Source organism: Anomalospiza imberbis, chromosome 8 (genome assembly GCF_031753505.1).
Source record: "Anomalospiza imberbis isolate Cuckoo-Finch-1a 21T00152 chromosome 8, ASM3175350v1, whole genome shotgun sequence".
Taxonomy (NCBI): domain Eukaryota; kingdom Metazoa; phylum Chordata; class Aves; order Passeriformes; family Viduidae; genus Anomalospiza; species Anomalospiza imberbis.
In genome coordinates, this window is record NC_089688.1 from 32,556,319 (window position 1) to 32,579,335 (window position 23,017).

The 23,017-nt window shown below is 48.1% G+C and overlaps 1 protein-coding gene across 1 annotated transcript in view; it reads right to left on the reverse strand.

The window, feature by feature from the left end:
* CTBP2 (C-terminal binding protein 2) overlaps nt 1-15,572 on the reverse strand; it is a 131,969-nt gene extending 116,397 nt beyond the window's left edge. The window contains exon 1 of the mRNA XM_068198308.1: nt 15,418-15,572. The gene's annotated coding sequence lies outside the window, so the exon portion shown is untranslated. The remainder of the gene's footprint in view (nt 1-15,417) is intronic.
* Between the last annotated feature and the right edge of the window lie 7,445 nt (nt 15,573-23,017).

Sequence of the window (23,017 nt, forward strand, 5' to 3'; positions counted from 1 at the left end):
CGAGTCTGATCCACATCTGAGCTACTCTGAAACACAACTTTGGAGCATGTCACCAGCTGGTGTAAATCAGCATCACCACAGCAGCGTGGCAGGGAGCGGAGCCTGGCCTCCCATCCCCGCTCCAAGGCGCAGGAACATCCCTGATTTCCTCTGACAGAATCAGCGCACTCATCACCAGCGTTCTTCTGAGCCAGAGCAGGAGGTTTGCCTTTATTTCCACTTTACTGCACCCTGCTGACCCAGGACACGACTTAAAAACACCAAGTATGGAGTGACAAGATTTAACAGTCAAGTGATAACGCCGGCTTGGTGCTAAAAGCCTCCTTGGGAAGGCTCTGCTTTGCCATGTGAGCGACCTGGTAACACGGACACATCTCGGGAGACCAGCCCATGGAGGTGCCACATCAACCCCATGTCTGCTGTGACAGCAGCAGGAGACACACTGACTCCCCTCAGACTGCCTTCTCTGCAGCTCCCAGCTGCATGAGCTTTCCAATGACAACGGCAAAGTCCCCTGTGCAGGACTCGGTCCTGCCCAAACCTGTCCCCACTTCCAAGCAGCCCCTTTACTCCTTGAGAGTTTCCTAAGCCAGCAGACCCCCATCCTCCTCCATCTCCACCACAATGAACAGCACCAGCAGCTCTCAGTGTTAGGTGTCCAGCACAGACACCACTCCTCCCTCCTGGATCATGCTGTTTGCTGGATTTGTGGAAGCAGGAATGGGGGAAGCAGCCATGGAAGGAATAATACATTAAGATAGTTATGGAAAAAAATACAGAACCATAACACAAACTCCAAACAGAGTGTGTGAGTATGCAAGCATTTCTCCAGCCACAACGTAATTAATGCAGAACATGCTGGGATCTTGTTCTTCTGATGCAACACGGGCTTTACTTTTGTCAATTTGTCCAGTTGGGTTTTTGAAAGCCATCGCTTTTCCTGCATTCCACAACAGAAACTTTACACCCACAAAACCTGGTACCATTTCATTTTATTCTTCCTGTCTTTATTCTATTTATTTATTCAGCTAGCCAATGTGAGAGGCCATAAATTGCACTGCTACTCAAGTCACAGGGGGAATTCCTTTAAACATAAGTAAAAACCCATAAATAACTTCCTGCAGTCAACAATGCCTTCATTTTTTTCTCTGCTTTCCAACTAATCTTCCAGCTAACAAATCAAATCAAGTACCCAAATGTAATTATTCTGTTGTGATAATTATCTCCTTATACTCAGAGCATACCTTGGTTTATTTCTTCTCAAATTAAAACTATCAGAGAGGCTTGGGATGGTGGGACAGAGAGGAGGAAAGGTTATGAGCCATTGATACATAGAAGGTACAACAAGGAAACTCTTCAATTTGACCAAAGTCCTGCATCTTGAGCAGAAGATAGGCCTTTTTGTGCTAGGTTGGTTAAAATAAAGTGATGCCAAATCCAATTTAGACTCAGTTTTTATTAGTATGACTCATAGTACAGTTTAAGGCAATGAAGTGCATTATATAAAAAAATAAAATAGATGATTTTAGAACCGGGACAATTCCCCTAAACTTGCTGGAAGCAATGCAGCTACAAATAAACCCAGGAATCAATGCGTGACAAAGTCAGTAGAAAGGCAAGAAACCTTCACAAAAGGTAAACACACAGGACAGTGTGGGGTGAACATTTATTTAGCCTTCCACGAAATTAACAGTTTGTCCTGTAACTAGCCCTCAGCACTTCCAAACCTCAGCACTTCCCCACCACTGCTGCGGGCAGTGACAGAACCTGGTGGTCATTCCCACCAGGATGGAGGTGAGGGATGAGTGAGGGAAATGCCCCAGGGGAACAATCCCACCCACAGCCACGGCCCCACTGCTCCACACCATCAGACCACGGAGTGATGGCCAGCACCAACAGCGGGGCCAGCAGCATCAGGCTAAAAATAAACCCACAGAAATAAACTTGCCTTGGCTGCCAGCCTCCTCAGGATGCAAAGGCACAGGGCTGGAGGGGAGCAACAACAGCCCCGACACCATCCCTGTGTATCCAACACAGCAAAGGGACACAGGCTCACAGGGGAGGAGGTAAGAGACCCACCACGGGTGTGGAAATGTGTGGGAGTGGGAATGGAATCCCACAGCCATCCCAGCAGGTGAGTGGCAGAGTGCCCAAGCACATCCTCATCCTCCCCAGAGCGCAGCTGGGGAAGGCAGAAGCTGCCACAATCCATATGGGGATGTGATAGTGCAAGGCAGGGTCCAGGGAAACAGAGCTGGAGGCCAGCTGGTAACCCTACTCTGCATCATTTTCTTTTATTTCACTGCTTTATTTTGTCATCTTTAAACAAACCCCCCCTGACAAGTTTTTCCACGCAAACACCTTCGGTAAGCCTTTGAAAATGTGCAGGTTTGAAAGAGAGAAACCGTAAGCCACGCCAGGCAGGCTCAGCCATTCCCAGTTAGGACATGGGCACTTCAGAGGACACCCAGCTCATTCCGAAGGCTGCAGGTGTGGGAGCCCGGGGTGTTGAACAGAGCCCTGCTCACACAGCTCCAGCAGCACCCCCCGGCCAGCCCTGTGCCTCACCAACGCAGCCACTCCTCAAAAACAAACACCTGGATGCCCTCATCTGACCTACAGGATTGCTTGCGTGTTACAGAGTTCAGGAAGGGACAGCAGAGCCACTTGGAAAGTGGTAAAGTGGTTCTTTTTTTTTTTTTTTTTAAATTTTTTTTTTTTAATTAGCGAATCTGGGGAGACAACGGGAGACAACGCTCTGGCTGGTTAAACCCTTCAGGTGAAAGGGGATTAACCTGCAAACCCTGAAGTATCCTTCAACGAGGACCACCACTAAACTGCAGACAGATGATTCCCCCACACAGCACACATTACAACGTGAGGAAACCCTTCCAAGCCCAGGCTGCAGCCCTGTGGTGGTGCAGGGAGGCAGGAGCAGCTCAGGTCCCAGAGCCCGACACATCCCATGGCTTTCAGCAAGGGAGGGATGGCCACCAGGCCACCAGCCACAACTCGGGAAGTGCCTGCAGCACTTCCATCCCAGCAGACCTTTACTGAGTTTTCTGAGGGTTGTTTTTTTACTTCTATATACTTGTTTGATGCATTTCAAGTGATAGATTCCTAATACTGTATGATGGGAAGTGTGCTTTAAAGAAATGCTGTGATTTCCACGTGAAAATATTCATTTAGTGATTCAGAGGAAAAAACCATAAGAGATTTTACATGAACAGATGCTCCCAGAGCTGATGGGGAGCAAGATCCACAGGGCTCTCCTCCATTTTAGGCACACAGCACAGAATCACAGAATGGTTTGGGTTGGGAGGGGGGGTCTAAAAATCATCTTCCAGGGTCAGGGACACCTTCCACTAGACCAGGTTACTCCAAGCCTCATCCAAGCTGACCATAGTCTTGGCCAGCTCATTTAACTTGATGCTCTTCAAAATGTTTTGAAACCCTCAAATAAAGACCTCTTAGCGCCATAAAAAAATCTTGTATCATTTCTATCGGCAGCTTAAACTCCCCAACACTCCCCTCGCACAAAGTTTACATTAGGAAAAATAATTAAACAGCTATTGGACCGATTCTGTGCCTGCTCAGCAAGTACCAGTAGGTTGGTAACTTCCTTATGACTTTACAGAGTTTCCTGTAATTCCCAGGGAATTACCAGAGTTTCTGGGTACACTTTTGTGCAGGTTATTTCAGGGTTTTGGCATTTAGCTTGTGGCACATGAACATGGCATCTCTCACACAAGCCAACACCTGCACGACTCCCTAGAGCAGACATAAAGTGCTGGGGGTCTCTGAGATTCCAAGGGATGGCCACTGAATTCACAGCCAAACATCAATTTGTTATGGAAACGCTGTTCCAAGTGCCCTTTCCTTCTGCACCAGCCAAAGGGAAAGACGTGGTGTACCAGGGAAACTCCCAGCAGGGTTAGATGGGATTTGGAAGAGACAAAGCAGAACACAAAAGGTCTTCAGGTTCTGGGGCTGGGAGGTTTTGGGGCTGCTGAGCTCTGACCTCGGCCAGAAACCCAGAGCATCCTGCTAAGCCCACAGCATCCGTGGAGATGGGGTGATGATGAGACATTTACATGGGATATTGGGAAGGAATTGTTCCCTGGGAGGGTTTGAGGCCCTGGCACAGGGTGCCCAGAGCAGCTGTGGCTGCCCCTGGACCCCTGGAAGTGCCCAAGGCCAGGCTGGACACTGGGGCTGGAGCAGCCTGGGACAGTGGGAGGTGTCCCTGCCATGGCAGGGGTGGAATGGGATGATCTTTAGGTCCCTTCCCTTCCAAACCACTCTGGGATTCCCGGAGTCTGTGAAGCAGCAGGGACCCTGCAGTGGCCATGAGCTGTGGGGTGGCTGCCCCAGAGCTTGGGGTGTCTGCCCAGCTGGCACCACACCTGCTCCTGCTGTGGGGCAGGGGTACCTGGCAGGAGCTCAGCAGGAGAGAGGATGGAGGTCAGGACCGACTGAACATCTCAGCTTTACGTGGTATGTATCTAGCCCAGGAAGCAATGTATTTTTCATGACTTTTTTTCTTCTATCTGCTATTTTCAAGTACCAAAAAAACCTACTGGACACGGAGCATCGTTATGCACACTGCAACCTAAACACAGCAGGAAATTTTAACATTTCAGCTGCATGCACAAAACCCTCTAACACATGTATATTTTATTTGATTTACTGCAATACTTTTCTTCCATCTCTTGAAAGTAATTTTTCTCTAAAGCGTAACTGCTTAATTGGCAAGTGTACAAAATATAATTACACTGCATACAAGTTACAATATTGCTTATGGGAATATCACTGTTGATGCATTCTGCTTTATTTTGTGTTTAATCTCTATTAAGAGATCTGTGTGAAAATAGCAAGGTACTCTTGATCTTATAAACATGACATGTAGTTCAGTCATTTCCCTGCCTAACCAGAGTCCAAACAAATCCAGCTGAAAGACAACAGAAAATTCCCGGGCTAGCCTGGCATGCCCAAGCTAATAAAATCCTTATATTCTCCTCTAAAGAAAGTGCAGTCCACAGGACGTTTAAAAAGAGAATCCCCAGCGTCTCCAGGCTGAGGTTTGTCACATCCATTACACTCTGAGAGCGATGGAAGGACGTGGCACACAGGAAGCCATGGCTGTGTGTGACAGCATTAGGGGGGTTTATTACATTCCCCACAAGGACCTTTGCAACCCCATCTTTTATAATGAAAGGATGAAGAAGTAGCACAGCGACGTGGCTGACTCATGCCAGCACGGGGAGCGGCGCTTGGCAGCAAAACCTCTCACCTTCTGTGGCCCTGGCTCTGCCAGCCAGGCCAATGCCATTCCCAAACTGCAGGAGGATGTGTCGAGGGAGGTTTATGCTGGCTATCAGGAGAAGCTTCTTCCCCTAGAGGGTGGTGGGGCACTGAGCAGGCTCCCCAGGGCCCGGGCACAGCTCCAGGAGGGTTTGGACAATGCTCTCAGGGACAAGGTGGGATTGTTGGGGTGTCCGCAGGGCCAGGAGCTGGACTGATGATCCCTGTGGGTCCAGCTCAGGAGCAGCTGTGGGACCCTTCCACCAGCCCCAGAGCTGCTGCCCACGCTGTGAGCACTTACACCCAGGAGTAAGTTACTCGCAGGAGGAGATGCCCTGTGCAGAAACGGGTCTCACTGCTCTGACAGACACCTACCATCGGCACGGTTTAAGTGCCTTAAAGGTTTATTTCATTTGCTTGAGTAATGAGATTAATGTTTGTTTGTTTAAGCTAAATCATACAAAGCCAAACATCTAAATATCCTTAAATCACGGCATTAGCCCAGGCTGTGTTACCATGTGAGCCCATCTCACTGTCCCTGTCCTGCTTTTAATTGCACCAACAAATTCCTGCTCTGCTCCAGTTCCTCTCCCAGAGATCACACAGCACAGGGACACCTCAAGCAGCCAAATAAACCAATCAACATTGTCAGTTCGACATTTTACCACTCCTTGTTTTCTTTGCCACTGGTTTTTAACATATTTGACTTCTAGATCTGAAAACCCAGTGTAAACCCCGCAGATACATATCTATCTTTATATATATTTTTAAATATAGACATGATAAACCTCTGTGCATAGATACAGGGGTAGATATACAGGTGGATACAGATATATATAGATATACACACATACAGAACGGATATGAAACAATGTTCCTGCCATAACAGCTCCTGCATACTCAAGCACCACACGGACCAGAGCCCAGCAATCCCACAGACCTCATCCATGAATGATGGATGAGACGGGCAGACCCACCTGCAAACTCACCTAAAAGCAGAGTAAACCTGCAAACGTCCAGCTGGATATCCCCACTTCAAAATGAAAACAAACATGCACACAAAACGCATTGCTTTCGTTCCTAGCACTACCCCAGCAATGTACAAATAATGCTTGAATCTGAATTTGATCTGTTTTGATCAGTTTTCACTCTTCTGCTCATAGGTTTCTCACCGGGGACAGAGTTTTCTGATGTACCATAGTCACCAAGAGCTGGCTGGGAGCTTGACTGAATTCTGCACAATTAGATACAGCAAATGACTATCAGAAGAAGGAACCCTTCCTCATTTCCTTCCTGCACCTGAATTAACTATCACCTGACCCAGGCATTAGCCACAAAATGGACCAATATTGTGCCTGTGAACTTCTCACCCCGTGCCAAGCACCTGGTGTTGGCACGGAGATAACTCATCCCTGTGACAGATACAAGGCATTTTTTAAGGAAATGGTGGGAAATGAGGAACCTCCGATCTTTCCTGAGTGCTCAAGGTCCCATCCTGCAATCTCCCCCTCCAGACAGAGGTCTCCTCTCTGCAAGTCACCCTCAGGAAGAAAATCTGTCGTGCTGATGCTTGGGATCTGCAAATCCCTAGATGCTCTCATTTAAAGGATGGGCTTTCTGAGGTCAGAAGAGACCCCTGTGATTTTCCAGCCTGACATGCTGCACACTAACTTACCCAAATCAATCCCTGCTTGAGCCTCACTCACTCCAGTGACCAAGCATGCCTGAACTTGGCATTTCCAAAGGTGGAGAAATCACCAGCAGCTCCAGCAGTCTCCTCCACCACCACCAGTGCTGAAACCACAGACCTTAGCTCTATTCTTCTCCTGGCTTCACCTTCCAGCTTTCAGGTCTTGTTAAAACTCTGCCTGCTAGACCCAAGAACTCCTTATTACTCAATTTCTTCTCCCTGTGACAACACTAATTCCCTTAAATTAATTACCTCCTAGCATTCTCCTGGATAAGTCAGGCCGACAGAGGTCCCGGCCCCTTCCCCTGCATCCCTTCCTGGCTCCTTTGGCATTCCCACAGCCCTCCCCAGCCCCTCCTGGACAGGCAGCAGGGACAGGGTGGCTGCCACGTCTCTCCTCCAGCCTGGCAGCCACCTGCCAGCACAGACAAGGAGCACACAAGACCTTTGGCCATAATATCATATTAGTGGTGCTGGCTCGTGACTGCTCGCTGCCCCACAACGACATGATTTCTCCAGACAGCATCCTGGAGCTACAGCCCGAGTTGTTTGCTCTGAGATAGAGGAATTTACAGTTGGCCATCTGAGAAATATTACCTGCTTGTAGCCAAGCAATACAAATTGCTGTCACCAGCAGTCACTCCTGTTTGTTATTTACCACTCTCCCAGTCTTGGTGACATTTCAAGCTCCAGCTGCGGTGACTCTCTGCCTTATCACAGCTTGCTCAAACATTAAGCAGCGTGAGGACAAAAATGAGTGTTCAGGGAGGCTTCTGGAAAGGGCTGTTTGGAAATTATTCCTGGTTTTACCACCGGATTTTGAGAGCTGACGCTCTGCTGAGGCTCGGCCAGTTGCTCTGCACATCCCCAGTCCAAAGAGTGCTGCTGTACCAAGCTGCATTTCTTGCTGAATTTTAAGGAAACGAACCCTCCTCAGTTACTTTTATCAATCCTATTCACGAGCTCTTTAAGAGAAAAAAGAAAAGTTGGTTCTCAAGGATGTGCTGCCCCTAAACCCACGGCAGTGAGAACTGAGTGCATCACCATCCTGCCTCCATCATCAAATAAATCCTCAGAATGCTTGCCCAGGACTCACGTGGAGCTGACAGGTCTGCGGTGCTCAGCCTGGCCCATTTCCTGCTTTTCTAGAATAACTCAAGGTGAGCATTGCCACAGTTCACGGGAACTCTTCAGTAGTTCAAGAATTAGTAAAAAATACACATTACTGGTTCAGTTAACTCTGTAAACCTCTTCAGTGAGAGGTACCAGGGCTGAAGCACAAAGGTCTGACTACAGCTCAACATTCACTTCTATCACCACATTCACAGGGACCAAACATATCATTACTTTTCCCCATCAGAAAGTGTAATATTTATGATTTTTCTATTAACCTCATGTGGCAACCCAGTTTTATTTCTAATAAATAGTTCTTTTATTTCTAATAAACAGTTCTTACAGAACTGTTTGTTATTCTCATCACTACCAACCACAGTTTCTCTTTCCATCCCTTTCCCCTTCCCTCAAGCTCTGGCTTCTGTTTTTTGCTACTGATTCCCCTGTCAGGCACTTGGATGTGCGGACAAGGTCTGAGCTGGAGTACCCCAATTTGGCAGCCAGCACCTTAAAAAACCCAGAACCTCAGCTGGGATGGGAATGGGTGAAGGTGGAACAGACAAGCAGAGACACCTGACCAGATTCTCCCTCCTGACACATCATTCAACTGAGTTTTTTCAGAAAGAACCACAACAAAAATCAGTGGCCACAACCTCGCTGCCTGTGGCTAGACCAGAGCAAGATCTCATCCCAGCAAAGGGTGAAGCTAAAGTTAGCACAGGTATTCCAGTTTTAAGCTTTGGGACACCCAAATTCCAGGTCTGATGCTTCAGTGTACCATTTTTCTATGAAAAAAAGGGGAAGATCTCAAACAAGTCGCAAATAAAAAATCTACATGAGCTTGTGCTGCAGGATCATGAAACTTCTGAGAACTATGAGAAAATGAAAACTAATGAAAAAGGGTTTTTCTCCAGATATTGAATTGAAATTAATTTCATCCACAGCTAATCACAGAAAAGCTTAAGGCTCTCAACTTTAAAATGTAACATCTAGTATTTAGCTTAATTACTTTGCTTAATTTACTGGTTCCTTCCAACATCCCCTCTCAAGGAAAACCTGGTTTTCAACATAAAAATGACAAAAAACTTGACACTGTATGACTACAGGTACCACCAGCATCTCTTACATTTGGCCTCAGCTGGTTTTTAAAAGGGAATTTACTTGCAGGGTTTTCTGTCCAGCTAACCCCAGCAAAGGACATTCCCCACACCCCTGCAGAGCTCATCACACCCCAGGGCGAGACATCCACTGCCTGCACAGGAACCAGCCCTGGGACTCACTGCTGGTTTTGCTGACTTTCTACCCCAACAATGATGTTACCAGCTCCAGCACTGTGCCAGCTGCATGGAAACTACTGGATTTACAGATTTCCATCTCTTCCCTCTGCCTCTTTTGGGGCCAATCCTGCACTCCTTGTACACCTGTTACTATCCCAAAGGCCATCAGAATTTCAAAGGGGCTCATCCGTGCTCCCAGCCAGGGTCACTCATACCTTGCAGAGCCACATGTTTGTAGGCATTACAGTAATAAACAAAAGCCAGGCTAATTTTGGAATATCCCACAATTTTGTGCCAACCTCTTCAGCACACAAGCTCCTCTTTTTTCAGTGTGAATGGATCACTAAAAAAAAGAAAAATGATGATAGACAGCATCCATTACATATCTGTTATATTTAGCAACAGAGAATCCATCTGCATTATTCCTGGTCTCATTAAAGACTTGGCTCCTTGTAAATATTGTGTCTGTAATCCCCACGTTCTCCCTCTGAGCCTGCTTCAGGGGTCTATTTCTGTAATAATTGGTGTGTGTTGTTGCACAGAAACAGTGGCTGAGTGTCTGTCAACATTGCACCAGCGAATGTACACAGGAGCAACTGCAGCACAACTCCTGTGGAAATCAGCTCCACCAGGCTCCTACAGCACCTCAAAAAACTCCCAGCCAAGGAACCCTGCACTCTACACCTGGGCCCGAAAAACGGTGGGATTTGGTAAACCCTGGTTTGGCCACTGTGGTGGCAAAGATCCTTCCTAATCCCATACTGCTCCAACTGCTGGTGGAGAGGACCTGGGTGAAGCAGAGCCCAAAACTCAACAGCCAAGCAGGTTTATTTAAACTATATAAAACCTACTTCCATCAGGAGAGATGGAAAGGAGCACAGGGCAGTTGCTTTCAGCAGGACCACTGGTTTTTATTGGCTTAAAGGATACACGAAATCACTGCCAGATAAGGCTAGAGGAGCAAATCATTAATAATTAAAATTTACAACTGATGCATTCAAAGAACTCAAGTTTTATTTGAATCTTACCCAAAGTCTCCGAACAGATGGGATTTTATGGATGCCTATCAAGAGGCCTACCTTGATCCACCCTGGAAGACCATGTATGTGAAAAACAAGGCTGAATTATCCAAAATAACCCTGGCATGCATGGACACACAGCTCCTGCCAGCTGTGGAGCACAGGGACTCTAAAAGGGATTCCAGGGACTGCCCAGCCCTGGGAAAACCACAGAGCAGGGACAAGCATCCAGGATGCCCCAGAGCATGCTCTGCTCCTGGCTGGGATTTCAGGATGGGCACAAAGTCCCATAAAACCCCCCAAACCTGGCAACCCCACCAGGCAGCAGCACCGATGACCTCAGGGAAGGGTTGGTGGGTCCATCAAAGCTGGTTCCAACCATGCTGAGCCCCCTCCACGGCTGCTGCAGGGGTCTGACAGCAGCTCCTCACCCACACCCTGGGAGCTACACTCATCTCCCCTCTGGATAAAACATGTGAAACACCCAGAATCACACCATCAATGGGAACGGAGCCAGTGACCCACACACAGCACTTTGGGGCAGCCTCTGCAACACCACAGCTTTGATGTTTTCCCCCCAAAACACTGCCCTTGCTCTTCACCACGCTTCTTCTGACACAGGACACAACTACAGACCTCAGACTAGGCAAAGCAAACCCCATCCCACCCACACCGACTTTCAGATCACGCAGGTGCAAAACTCTGGTTCCACCACGTGTTTTTCCCCTCAAACTATTCCAGCTGTAGTTATTTCTAATAATCCTATGGAAGTTCCAAATCGTATAACCAGGCTCTAATAAATCACAGCTCATCCCAGGAAGAGTTTAAGGCAAAGCTGGGTGGAGCTTTCAGCTACCTGGTGTAATGGAAAGTGTCTCTGTCCATGGCAGGGAGTTGGAATTGGATGAGCTTTAAGATCCCTTCCAAATCAAATCATTCTGTGATTCTATGAAAGCATTAAAACATTACAGAGGAGGAAAAAAACCCCAAGCTTTGGCAGAAGGGCCCCCGTGACCTCCCCACACAGCACCACCATGCTCCCCCCTCAGCAGGTCAAGTCCAACAAGAAGCAAACTCCAATGTTCCACCTGCATTATCACCTCAGAGAGGAGAAACAGAAACTAAAAAGCTCCAGATGTTTATTGCTGGTTCTTAAAAAAATCTCTGGGGCTCGTGGTGCAATAAAGGGGAGAGCACACTTATAAAGCACCATTGCAGAACTAAACAAGTGACACTGATTCTTCTGTGCTCTGTCACCAAAACTCCTGCTGACTTCACACAGAATGTTATGTGGTGACTCCCTGGTAAAATGCCAAAATCTCAGTCTCCTCACCACAATGGGGCACAGCAGAAGGAGAAAACACGTGGGTGGTACAATGAGAAGATTTGGTTTCCAAGACCTTGCTGCTGCAGAGGATGGTCATGACATTTTTCATCCTTTCACCTAAATCTTATCCTGTTTCCTTTGGCAAAGGAGAAGGAGGCAAAAACCAACTATGGGAACATGGCATAAGGAATGATAGGTGGCCCAGGCATATCTGACCATGACAGGCTGCATTCTAGAATTACATCCTCATAATGGGTGTGACAAACTGCATTTGAAGTTACATCTTCCAGCACCACAAACAGCAGTGGAGAAAACACCAACTCCTGCCTAAAACAACTGTGTTATCCCAGTAACCAGAGCAAAAGCAGCAGTGACTTACCAAAACCTCCCCTCCAAAGTTTCAGCGCTCCCTGCAAGAGGGGACCCCAAAAATCATCTTGCACCCTCTCCATCTAGTCTTTCATTCACCTGTGAGCCCTGACCATTTCTCCTTTCAGAGTCCATAATCTAAATACCCTTACAGCTGGACAGAGGGATCTGAAAAAAAAAAAAACAAAAAAACAAAAAACAAAAAAACCCACCCCAATTTCTAGGCAGGTGTAAGTCATCAGCCCAAATTGAAGAGCTGCTCACCAGAAGCTCCACTCCTTACTTCTTTAACTTACCAAAATACAAAGCAAAGACTGAAACACTCACTAGATCTATGTAAGGAGTAGATGTGACACCCATCAGGTTTTATGAGACAGCATCATCCACCCGATCTTAAAAAAACACTTGCCAATTGCCAGTGCTGTGTTCTGAGCAGCTTTTCAATTTCTTCTGCTTTAAACACGAAGCCTCTTTCATTCCCACTGCTAGTAAACAGCCAGGGAAACTTACAGGGAAACACCCAGGGAAAATTAACCTACCTTTTCTGAATGGTTGGGCAAACCCAGATTCAGGGTTTTTTTTATTAGTATATTTCATTCTTGCCAGAGTCAGCTGAACTGAAGTTTTATTTGAACTGCAGCCAGCCTGATGGATAAATCAACTTCTCTGGCCAAAGGCATCAGTATGTTATTTCCAGCCCATACTTTGAGGCTGATGATTTTTCTGATACAAGGAATATTATCACCAGACCCCAGTGACAAATCTGTGTACTGAAATGCCAGCGTTAAAGATGACAGTTTGTGCGGCACTTCTTGCTGTGGGGAAATTCCTCTGAGTGTTTTCCATCTAGGAAAAGCAGGAGTGGAAAAAGGGCACATCTTTGCCCTCGGAGGAGAGGGGGGAGGAGAGGGAGCTGTCAGCAAGGGGGCTCTGGGGTGGCAGCTCCACAGGGCATTGAGCTCTGGAGCCACCCTGCCAGCCAAACCCCCAGATCCACATGGGCTGGAAAACTACCTTAAAAAGAGGGAAAGCTGACAGCAAGAAAACGTCATCTATGATTTGTACACTATAAAACTGACAATAAAACCCTGGACCAGGGAAGCATCTCCGTCTGAAATTCTAGGAGGGAAAGGAAGAGTCAAATGCTCCTGCAATCCGTGCTCCTAAACACAGGAGAGTGCCACCACTCTGACTGAACCACCTTATTTTCTGTTCAGCTTCAGAAACACTTGGTTGTAACTTTGAAAGGGAAAGATATTTTGATTGCCCATGACTGGAGAGAGCTTGGATCAAGTGAGGAACAGCCCTCAGCCCCCAGATGCGCCCGGGTTTGCTAACGATGAAAGCCAACCTCTGTCCCCCCTAATGGCTAACAGGTGGGTTTCACAAACGCCTCCAAAAATAAAAAGCTCCTTTCTAAAAATACCACCCTGCATTCACAATGCCAGATTTTCCAGAAAAATACTGACGATAGCTGGCGTTTCCCAAACAATCGCTTTTATGGGAACTTCAGGCTGCCCCTGCAGCAGAAAGTTTTGCGAGGCAAAGAACAGAAACCCTTGGTTAAGATTCGAGCCCCGTGGACGGACCCATTCCCTCCTCTGCCAGCTCCGGAGCTCGAGCACAAATCAGCTTTATGGAAGTAACAGATTACAGAACACATCGCTACAAATAATATTTTTTTTTTTTTTACTAGAGGATGCGTAATTGAAATGTCTGAGATCCAACAATCACCTCTGAATTCATAAATACCTCATAGTATTCCAAACACACTCTCCTATAATGAGACCGTCTTCAATTTTCCTTGGTAAAGAGAGACCTTTAAAGAATGCTAAAGCAGGTCGGCGCCCTTATGCACTGATGGAAACAGGAACAAAAGCATTTTGTCACCAGGCATCTCGTCTATCATTATTTTCCTCACTCTGCTTAAACAAACCGAAAAGTACGTGCCTTTTCTTCCTGCCCCCTCCCCAAATATCCGCAATAACTGCGATTTCATCCCGAAGGAAAGCCACCATCTGTATGGAAACAAGGGACCGTTACACCGAACCGTCACCGCCGATCGCTTCTTCTCCTGCCCCACTAATGTTTTTTAAAACACAGGATTAAAATGTCATCCCATCCCTCCCGTTCTAGGGAGCCGTGCGTATTCCTCTCCTCTGGTCACGGTACACTTAATCAAGTGTGAATGATTAAAGTACTTCAATTAGAGCCACGTACATTCATTGCAGGCAATTCAAAGGCAGCGCAGAAGTGTAGCTGAAAGAAGAAATTACTTCTACTACTTTGAGATCTCCATCTCCTACTTCCCTCCTCCCCAGCACAGCCAGAGCCCTGGGACCCGGCAAAGTACCAGGCGCTAAGCTCCAGCCAGGATTTACCTTGGGGGCACGTCCCTCGGCAGGACAAAAGGCTATTCTTTCCCCCTCAGCAAGTCCTGCAAGTTTGAGGGGGGGAAATGTTATTTTTTTTTTTATCGTGGGGCGGAGGGGTGTGAAAAGAACAAGCTCAGCGCCTAAATCCACGCAACCCCTCTGATTTTCCATTCTGGTGATACCAGGGAAGGCTTTAAAATGGCCAAATCGAGAGGAGGGGGGGACATACGTAATAAATAAATAAATAGTGGGGAAATTATTCTGCGCTCTGGCGGAGGGGTCCAAGGTGGGAGGGAAGGAGCGAGGCGCGGCCCCGCGGCCACCGCGCACCTCCGCGGGTTAGAAGCGTGGAGAGTTGCTAAGTGACTGAGGGGCGAGCGCGGTTATTCAGCAGTAATAATTTTTTTAAAAATTATAATAAAAAAAAATACTAAGCCAATTTTCCCCCCTGTAATCTACCTAAAAATAAGATTAAAAAAAAAAAAGGCAATAGCTAAATACACTATCCCCCCCCAAAAAAAAAATAAAATAAATTATTATAATCGCAGCGCAAGACGGCGGCTGCTCCGCGTCCCCCGGAGCATCGGCCGCGCCGCGCCGCGGGGTTCCCCCCTTGCCCAAACTTTCCTGCCGCCGCCGCCCCGTTAATCCCCCGGCAGATGTTGTCGGCGGCTCTCGGCACTAAGTAAACAATGCGGGGCCCGGCACAACAAAAGATTTCCCACTTCACCCCGCCGCCCCGCGCCCACCCGCGCAACTTGCGCGGCCGCTCCCTCCACCATCACATTTCCACCTACCCTCCCCTCCCCGTTTTTTTTTTTTGTTTTGTTTTTTTTTTTTGCCTCCTCTGTCCCCCTTGCCGGTGAGGTTGACTAAAGCAAAGATGTCCTCGCTTTTCCCTTGTCCTTCTCGCCGGGAAGCGCAGCCGCCGCCGCTCCCTTACCTGCTCCCGGCCGCCGCCAGCCCCGCGCCGCTCTTCACCGCCGCATCCCTTCCCGCATCCACCGCCGGGCTCTGCTAGCCGGAGATCCACCTTAAAAACGCCACCCGCTCGCACACCGCACAAAAAAAAAAAAAAAAAAAAAAAAAAAAAAACTTAATCCTTCCCCCCCACCCCCCCTTTCCCCGCTCTCCTGCTCCGCCCGCCGCCGCGCCGGGAGCGGACGGGGGCACCGGAGCCCCGCAGCAGCAGTGGAGAGGATGCTAATTGCAACTTGGGGGGGAGGGCCGCTCTTCCCCCCCCTTTCCTTCTTCCTCTTTTTTTTCCTGCTTTTTTTTTTTTTTTTCCTTTTTTTGTTTTTTCTTTGGTGCGTTGTTTTTTTTTGGTTGGGTTTTTTTTTTTTGGTTTTTTTTTTTTTTTTTTAAGCCAGAAAGTGCCCGGGCGGCGTTGGGCGGAGCGGCCGCTCCCCCTCGCCACGCAGGGTGAGCGGAGAGCGAGAAGAGGTAGAGGCTCTCACTGCCTCGCTTTTTTTTTTTTTTTTTTTTTTTTTTTTTTTACCCTTCTTCTTTCTCTCTCTCTCTCTCTCTCTCTTTTTTTTTTTTTTTTTTTTTTTTTTTTTTTTTTTTTTTTTTTTTTTTTTTTTGGCAATAGGCGGGGTCTCTCCTTGCAAACCAATGACACAAACCCACATGGACCAGCCTCGCCCCCTATAGATACTCTTCACTACAAATAGGCTCTCTCGGGGGATTAGTGGATCAGCTAAAGTACAAACAGACGCAGCGAGGAAGGGGCGGGCGGGGGGAGGCGGGAGGCGCCGGGGGTGGGCACCGGCACCGGCACCGGGACCGTGCGGGGCAGGGCAGGGGCTCGGCGGGGCTGCGGGGGCGGGGAAGGGGCTCCGCGGGGCGCGGCGCCTGTTGCGCTCGGCGGCGGCCCGCGGAGGGGCGGGGAGGGCGGGCCGGAGCGGCCGCCGCCGCCGCCGCCTTTGTTCGGCCACCCGCGCTCGGCGCGCCCGGCCCGGCTCCGCAGCAGCGCGGGCACCGCCACCGGCCCCGGGGGACGCCCGGCCCCGGGGGACGCCCGGCTCGGGGGACGCCCGGCTCGGGGGACGCCCGGCCCCGGGGACGCCCGGCTCGGGGGACGCCCGGCTCGGGGGACGCCCGGCTCGGGGGACGCCCGGCCCCGGGGACGCCCGGCTCGGGGACGCCCGGCTCGGGGGACGCCCGGCCCCGGGGGACGCCCGGCTCGGGGGACGCCCGGCTCGGGGGACGCCCGGCCCCGGGGACGCCCGGCTCGGCCCCCGCGCCGCGGCCGCACCGCATGCGGGAGGCCGGCGGCGGGAGGAACAGAGGCCACCGGGGGTGCGCGGCCCGCGCTGATGGCAGCCCCGAGGCCGCGGGGCTGCCGCGTCCCCCAGTTCGCCGTGAGCGCGGCGGAATCGCGGCGGGGCGTTCGGCCGGGTGCGAGAGAACGAGAGCGCGCTCGGCGCGCGTCTGTTTGTGCTCCGTGTTACCCCGTAGATTTGGGAATTAATGTTTTGACAGACGTTCTGCATCTGCTTATCACAAGAATGTGGGCAGGTGGTGATCCCATCTTTTTGTTGTATAATCATCGAGCCTCCCGCATTATATGTATATATATCCCGTCTTCTCAATCAGCCTGGGAAGCAGTACATTCCTTTTCCACTCAAATAAAACCCTTGAACCAGCTCAATAGTCCATCGCAATAAATAAGCGAGCTTCAGTTTTTGTGGGTGGAATTGCACGGTTAAGGGCCTAAAGATCTTGATTCTTATGAGCACGTTGTATGTCCTCAGTGGATGCTTACACCACGTCCATCATTTGTCCTCCCAGCACCTGCTGCCGGGGGCTGCTGCCACTGTCCCGCAGAAGCTGGAGCCTCACGTGGCTTCGGCTCACCAGAATTCCCTGTGGTGTCAGTGCAGAGATGGCCACAGCTGTGGCCACCCCGTGACGCCCAGGCTCTGCACGATGTGGGTACAGCCAGGCACCTCAATGTAGATTTTAGCAAAATTCAGCAGCTTTCAGCTGGAAGATGCATCTGATTCTGCACTTTTCCCTTTGGCAAAAGTCCCTCCAAAGGGAAAACTCTGCTTGCCTGGAGGAAACCTCAACATGAAAATCACAATTTCCATATTACTGGGACTTTTTGGATTTCCTTCATGGACAGCACTGCTAACTGTCAAAATATTGTGGGCATCTCCTTTGCACGTGGGACCTGGGCTGCAGTGGATGAAGGGATTTGCACTGACCAAGGCCTTGCTCCTGGCATTGCAGTGGAGATTTTTTTGCACCACAACCCTGCTCTCTCTTTGCTTTACCCAATTTGCTTTGTTAAACATTCCACCCAAAATGTATGGGGGTGCCGGGCAGGAACACAGCAATTGCTTCCAATAAATAACCCTGAGTTCATGATGTAAACAAAGGCAGTGACAGAAGCTGAGGCCAAAGACACAAATAATTATTTCATTACCAGAGCAATTAGGTTACAGGTTGTAAAGGAGAAAGCTCTGAAGCTACACATCTTCGAGTTTAGCAGGGGGCAATCCTCAGGCATGTGGATTTTTCTTCAAACTATTTGGATTGCGATCGAACATTCATCATGTGTGAAATAGCCTTTGTAATGAGATGCTCGGAAAGAAGATACACAGCGGGTTCAGTGGGAGGCCTGGAACAACGGGGGTTTAACTTCAAATTGCGGCTTTTAAAACTTCCCTTCAGCTGCTGTCCAACCTTGAAGGAGCTTCAGTTCCTCCAGCGCCTCACTGGTTTGTGTGAAATTTAGTGTATGCTCAGAGTGGGGTGTTTTGGCTTCCCAGAGCTTGGGAGCAGCAGTTTTGTGAGAAGTGGAAGAATTAACAGCCCAAGAGGAGGACTGTTCTGCTGCGTGCAGGCACAGACCAGACCTCTCTCCTGGCCTCTTTCCTGCAGGTTGTTTCCAGATTTTACCCAACTTCTGGCCTGATGTTTCAGGCGGGTTCTGAAAAGAAAGGTTCCGCACATCTCTGAGGTACCCAAGCTTATGGACTAACTGGGGATGGCTGTGCTGAAAATCCCTGCTAGGAGAAAACCGGTCCTGCTGAGGGATGCCTGCAAAGCAAATCCAAGCTGTTCCTCTGTTCTATTTATTTTAATTTATCGGTAGCTGTACTGAAAAGTTCCTGGTAACATTGAGGGACCAAGCTCTTCCAGCATCATTTTTTGTGAAATCAAATGAACTTCTGAAAATGCATTTCCTACAGTTCCTTCCAGTATGAGAACTGGGTGTTTGGGGTACAGGATTTACACGATGCCCGTTTTCCCTGCCAGCCAGGGTGTCACCTCCCCTGCTGGAATAATGCTGCTCGCCCAGTATTGCAGCTTTACTCACTAAAACATAACAGAAAGTTTGCAGCCCCTGCGTCTGCACTGGTTCTATTTGATGAATTTTTCATTATTTTTAGTAAGGGATGACATGCTTCTGTTGTGAATAACTTGTTTTCCCTGAGCAGAGGATTCAGGGGAGTGGTGATGTTGGGATATTGTCTCCTGACCCACATGCTGGCTCCGAGCAGCTGAGCACCCATCACACGAGGCTCCGCCAACCGCAAGCAAATCACACTTTGTCTCTACACTTCACTGACACGTCAGCCTGGGAGCAGCACCTCCTGCTGCACTGCTATGGCTCGAGGAACTAAAAAAATAATAATAATAAATAAAATTTACAGCCTGCTTTTCATAAAAGGGTTGATTTGCAGATGCAAATGTGGGCCTTGATCCTGCAAAGATGATGCTCCTGCGTCGCTTTTATGTTGCGCGAGGAGTCGCGGTGACTTCAGCTGGATGACTCTCAGTGCATAAATTTCAGTGCCAGCATCTCTCTCCCTGCAGATTTAGAGTATCTGTTGACTAGAATAGACCAGTTATTTTACTGCTCCAAGTGTTTGTGCAACTTAGTTACTTGGTGCTAGGCAGGAACAGGCAGACACAAATCCTGCCTCGATCCTTCTGAGCCGCATTTGATCGTTAGAAATGAGATTTGGACGTGAGGAACACCGAGTATCCAGCACCAACATCAATACCCCATTTATTTTTTACCAGTTTTTAAAAAGGTAACTGGTTTGGAGCAGATATGCTGGCTAGGTTATAATGGATAATCATTACAATAATTGAGAAGGTGCTCATGGTTTTTTTTACAAATGGGTGGCAGGAAACACTTGTTTTCTAGAAATGTAAGTCAAGAGTTTGGTTCATCTGCCTGAAATACAACTCCAATAAGCAGGAATATGAATACAGAAAGGCATTTTCCCTAAAAGCTTTTGTGAGTGTAAATTTGGATACATGCAGAAATGGACTGGTTTATTTTCCCACATACTCCACTTTTAATATCAGCACCCTATTTTAACTAGAAAATGCATTGAAAGAAGCACATCCTTCATTTCACTTCTGGGATTGATGCAAACCAGAGATGGATTTGTTCCAAAACATATTTGGTAAACTGTTCTGGACCTGAGAATTTAGAAGCAGCATTGTTTTTATCATAGTTTTGAGCTCACACCAGACTGACACGAGTGTATAAGCACCATCAAGAACAATTACTCCTAGTGGGGAGCCAAAATTCCAACTCTTGGTATCAGTCTTGTGAAAGCAAGTTCATTAGGAGGATGGTTCACATCACTTTGTATATTATTTACTGTAAGGATGTCATCCAGTGAGAGGGATTGCACTGGTAGAAAAAAATTGCTCTTAAAGGCAGTGTATCATCTTAGATCAGCAGCTTCCCCCTCCATTTTAGGATCAGTTTTTAGAATTTAATTACTGCAACACTATTTGTTGCACATTTAAAAGGTTTTCAACCCAGACTTGGAGTTTCATACCATAACAGTAACTTAATGGAAGGGAAAAGAACTCATTCATGCCACAAGCTCTGGGTGGGAGTCCAGGGAAAGAAGGGTAGATGCATTTATCTTTTTTTTTTTTTTTTCTTTCTGCTTTAAAAGCACAGTGAATCTTGCTTGTCATCATGAAAAAGAAACCACCAAGGCAGGTTTCAGCGTGGAAGTTGCCAGGAATAGCAGTCCTCAGTATTCCATGGAAGTATCTCAAGTGGATTCCTTACAGGAGATGACCCCCATTTGTACTCTTGCTGCCTTGCTGCTTGAGATGCTGGGTTCCCCATCTGTGATCCCACACTGTGAGTGGTCAGTGTGCTCCATGAGGGTCCTGAGACCCCAAATCTTCCTTGGTCCTGCCCTTCCTGCCCTCTGCCTCCTGGAGCGGGACTTGCACATCCCTGGTGATGTCCTGCTGCGGGGTCACGCTGGACTTTGAGCTCCTGCTTGGGGAAGTGTGGGTTATTTGGAGCCTGGGCAGAAAGTCTCTCAGCTCTCCCTAATTTTGAAAGAAAACCAAGCCCACTAAAAAAAAAAAAAACAAATAAAAAAAGCCGTTTGTGCTCAGCTGCTGCTGCAAGTGCCTCCAGGAGCAGTTGGCTCCTCTGGGCCCCGGCCACGCGCTCCCAGCCCTCCCTGCCTCCTCCTGCTGCCAGCACCAGCATTTGTGCAGCTGCAAGGTGAAGTGGATCAGGGAACAGATCCAGCTGAACACTAATCCTGGGAAAGAAGGGGAGAGTGGGGAAAAAAAAAAAAAAAGAAAAAAAAGAAAAAAAAAAGCTTATTTTCAGCTGGATCTGTTGCCCAGGCTGGTTCTGCCTCCAGCCTCGTGGGACAGGTGCTCACGCCAGGAGAGGCTGCGGTGGGAGGAAGGAGCAGCCGGGGCAGGAGCAGGGCTGGGTTTGTGGCAGCACTGGTTACGCTGCCTGAGGAGCATTTGTCAGGCTATGACCTCGTGTTAATGTGTTACTGTGCCCGTGCCCCGTGCAGGGGAGGTGACAGAGCCATGACGCCGCATTCTGCAGGATCCGGGGGAGAAAAGGCCCTGGTGGAGTTCACGTTTCTCCTTTAAATACAGGCATGTGGTTGTGGTGGGGAGACAAGCACGGGTTGGCAGGAAATGGGGTGCCCACACATCATATCAGAATTTATTAATCCTTTCCTAGCTTCGACTGCAGCAACAAGTGGGCTGTAAGCACCAGCAAAACACCTGGGATCCCCTAATACAATATATAAAACAATTTAGTGCAGCAGTACATTGATCGTAATAGTAGCAGTTGTGTTGTAATCTGGGCTCGGCATCGTACTTTCCTCACATCAAATTAAATATAGATTTTGAGTGATTTCCACAAAGTCGCACAAATTTAGGGGCTGGGTGATGTTTTATATAATATGTTGGTGTTATCCCTTCTTGGAAAATTTATTCCCATTGAGAAAGAGAAAGAGTTCCATGCTGAGAACTCTTGAATTGAATCGATGATTAGAACGAGGCAATACATATTACTTCTGCCCTACTACAGCCACTGAATTCAAATCGGTGGGAAATTCTCAAATCCATTTCCCTTTGCAAACATGAGCAAAAGGATGCCAACATACAATAAAATTCTCTTTTCATAATCCTGTTGTGGGGTTTTTTTTACCCCTGCATGTGTGTGAAATCATTATGCAGAACTATTGGGGTATTTTTATCCCCATTTTCTTCGGTTTATATTCTTACAAGTCTGGAGAAAAGCCTCGCAGAGTGCATGCACATTTGTACACCCCTTCCATAAAACATGTTAATGTCATTGCTGCATGAGCAGAATTGTTCTGCTGATAGAACACAGGGCTGATGTTTAATCTTTCCAGGAAAGTTTAATGAAAGGTGCTTGAATCAATCTGTCTGGTTTAAAGTTTGAAGGGCATTTGGATGCCCTAATTTGATGTATGTGCCAGGTGTTTCTAAACAAATAGTTATCGGATAAAGACACTTCCTGCTCCCTCTCCCTTATCATGGACTTCCTCAACCTTTACCTTCCATAAACTCCAGCTTGTTTCAATGGCCTCTGTTTCTAACATCCTGTAATATCTTAATGGGGAACTCTACAGCGCCCAGCCTCTAATTCTATAGTTGTTATTGTTTTGTAAATTAGTTATGGGGAGATTTAACATTTTAATATCGACAGAAAAGAGTCTGGTTACAAAATGAAAGGGTGGACTGGGCATTCCAGACACTGGGAATATCCCTGCATGGGCATTGCTGGTGCTTGGAGTGAAACGTGGGCTTGTGCTCCTCAGCCCCGACTCACGGAGCCTGATTCTCTCTGTCACTCACCGTTTGAATTACAGTCACGCCTGGGGCATCATCTGAGATCTGTCTGCAGAAGAGCTGGCCAAAGGGGGTATGACAGATGTCTGAAACCCTCAGGGGTGTGGGAGAGGGAATAGGGAACGAGGATGAGTTCTTATAACATGAGAATCTATCAAATCATCATTACGTATCAGCTTTTATGTCTGAGCGTCTTTTCTCGTGGTGCAAAATTAAATAGTGCACCCAAAATGCTGCGGAGCCAAGTCGGCTCATGGGGCTGAAATAATCTTGTATACAGGTCCATCGGGGGTTACTGCCCCGGGCCATCTAGGCACAGTCTCTGGGTTCATGCTGCTGGGAGCTGGGAGGGATATTTCTGTTTCTCAGGGTTTGCCTTGGGGCATCCAGTGCAGCCCTGTTAG